Source organism: Octopus bimaculoides, chromosome 9 (assembly GCF_001194135.2).
Source record: "Octopus bimaculoides isolate UCB-OBI-ISO-001 chromosome 9, ASM119413v2, whole genome shotgun sequence".
Lineage (NCBI taxonomy): Eukaryota > Metazoa > Mollusca > Cephalopoda > Octopoda > Octopodidae > Octopus > Octopus bimaculoides.
Window position 1 is genome coordinate 7,407,937 of NC_068989.1, and position 2,206 is coordinate 7,410,142.

At 38.0% G+C, this 2,206-nt stretch overlaps 1 protein-coding gene across 1 annotated transcript in view; it reads left to right on the top strand.

Moving 5' to 3' along the window:
* Window positions 1-1,679: 1,679 nt before the first annotated feature.
* The window catches only part of LOC106867996 (kelch-like protein 21), an 11,354-nt gene continuing 10,827 nt past the window's right edge, over window positions 1,680-2,206 (top strand). The window contains exon 1 of the mRNA XM_014913082.2: window positions 1,680-1,894. The gene's annotated coding sequence lies outside the window, so the exon portion shown is untranslated. The remainder of the gene's footprint in view (window positions 1,895-2,206) is intronic.

The following is a 2,206-nucleotide window of genomic DNA, read 5'->3' on the forward strand; positions in this document are numbered from 1 at the left end:
TCCTTTCAGGGTCGATAAATTAAGTACCAGTTACGCACAGGGGTCGATGTAATCGACTTAATCCCTTTGTCTGTCCTTGTTTGTCCCCTCTGTGTGTAGCCCCTTGTGGGCAATGAAAAAATAAGAATCTGAAAGAAACCCATTGCATATATACATACATATATACATACATATATACATACACATATATATATGTCGTCGTCGTTTAATGTCCGCTTTCCATGCTAGCATGGGTTGGATGATTTGACTGAGGACTGGTGAAACCAGATGGCTACACCAGGCTCCAATCTGATTTGGCAGAGTTTCTACAGCTGGATGCCCTTCCTAACACCAACCACTCAGAGAGTGTTGTGTATATATATATATGTATTTATGTATGTATTTGTGTGTGTGTGTTTGTCCCCACACCATCGCTTGACAACCAATGTCGGTGTGTTTACGTCCTCATATTTTAGTTGTCTGGCAAAAGAGACCGATAGAATAAGTACTAGGCTTACAAAGAATAAGAATTGGGGGTTGATTTCTTTGATTAGGGCATGGCTCCAGCATGGCCACAGTCAAAATAACTAAAACAAGTAAAAGAATAAACGAATATTCCAGCAGCTATCAAAGTGAGATTTCATATGAAAGACATGCTAAAAAGTTCCAGGCTTTAAGGGTATCGTGAACGGCCCAGCTGGAGGTCCAACCTGAAGAACACCTACAATAAATGCGTAAATCTGAGAGGGGTATCATCATCCTTGTTTAACATCCGTTTTCCATGCTGACATGGGTTGGATGGTTTGACTAAGGTCTGGAGATCCAGTGGGCTGCACCGGGCTTCAATCTGATCTGGCAAGGTTTCTACAGCTGGATGCCTTTCCTTATGCCAACCACTCCGAGAGTGTAGTAGAATATGCTGAATAAAATTATTATCAACTGATCCTCCTGTATATTTTTTTACCCAAAGCCAAGAATTTTTCAGCACCCTCTCATATATCTTTGTATCAACATATACAAAATTTTTATGTATACATACTTGGAAGACGTAATATGTATAACATTATGGAGATGTAATATATATATATATATATATATATATATATATTGGCGTTAGGAAGGGCATCCAGCTGTAGAAACTCTGCCAAATTAGATTGGAGCCTGGTGTAGCCATCCGGTTGCACCAGTCCTCAGTCAAATCGTCCAACCCATGCTAGCATGGAAAGCGGACGTTAAACGATGATGATGATGATATACCGACTGACAGTCAGTCAGACAGACAGACGGATAGATAGATAGACAGACAGACAGACAGACAGACATATAGATAGATAGATAGATAGAGAGAGAGACAGACAGACAGACAGATAGATAGATAGACAGACAGAAAGAGAGATAGATAGACAGACAGACATATAGATAGATAGACAGACAGACAGACAGATAGATAGATAGATAGATAGATAGACATATAGATAGAGAGAGAGAGAGAGAGAGACAGACAGACAGACAGATAGATAGACAGACAGAAAGATAGATAGATAGATAAATAGATAGATAGATAGATAGATAGATAGACAGACAGACAGACAGACAGATAGATAGATAGACAGATGTGCGTGCATTCACTTTAGCATAGATGTAACCCATAGTTTATAGATTTTTTTACAAGAGAATTACCTCCCTTGACGTCGGCCTAAAAGCTAATGTTAAATTCATCCGGTGCAATCTGATGTCACTGCATCTCCATCTCGGGGGTTTTTCCTTCCAACCTCTTTACAGATACACACACACAAACACACATACACATAAACACATGTCCACACACTCAAACACACATATCCATACATCCTAGTACACACACACACACATATATATATATACACAACATGCAAGGTGGTTCGCGTACGTTGAGGTAACATTCCTATATTTGGCTTTGACGGCTGTTTGCCCCTTTTTTATTATATTGCACTATATTTATATATATTCCTAGATATCTAAATACTTCTGTTGAACCACAGATATAATGCCGAATTCTATATTCCAAGGGTGTGGTGCACTTTAGTGTTTATTTTCTGTATATCTATTGTCAGGACTATCTCAGATTATCTCATCTAAATCAAGCACTGAAATTCCTTCTGTCCCTCGATGCCAAATCGTATGGAAATGCTATGATATATATATATATATATATATATATATATATATATATATATATATATATATA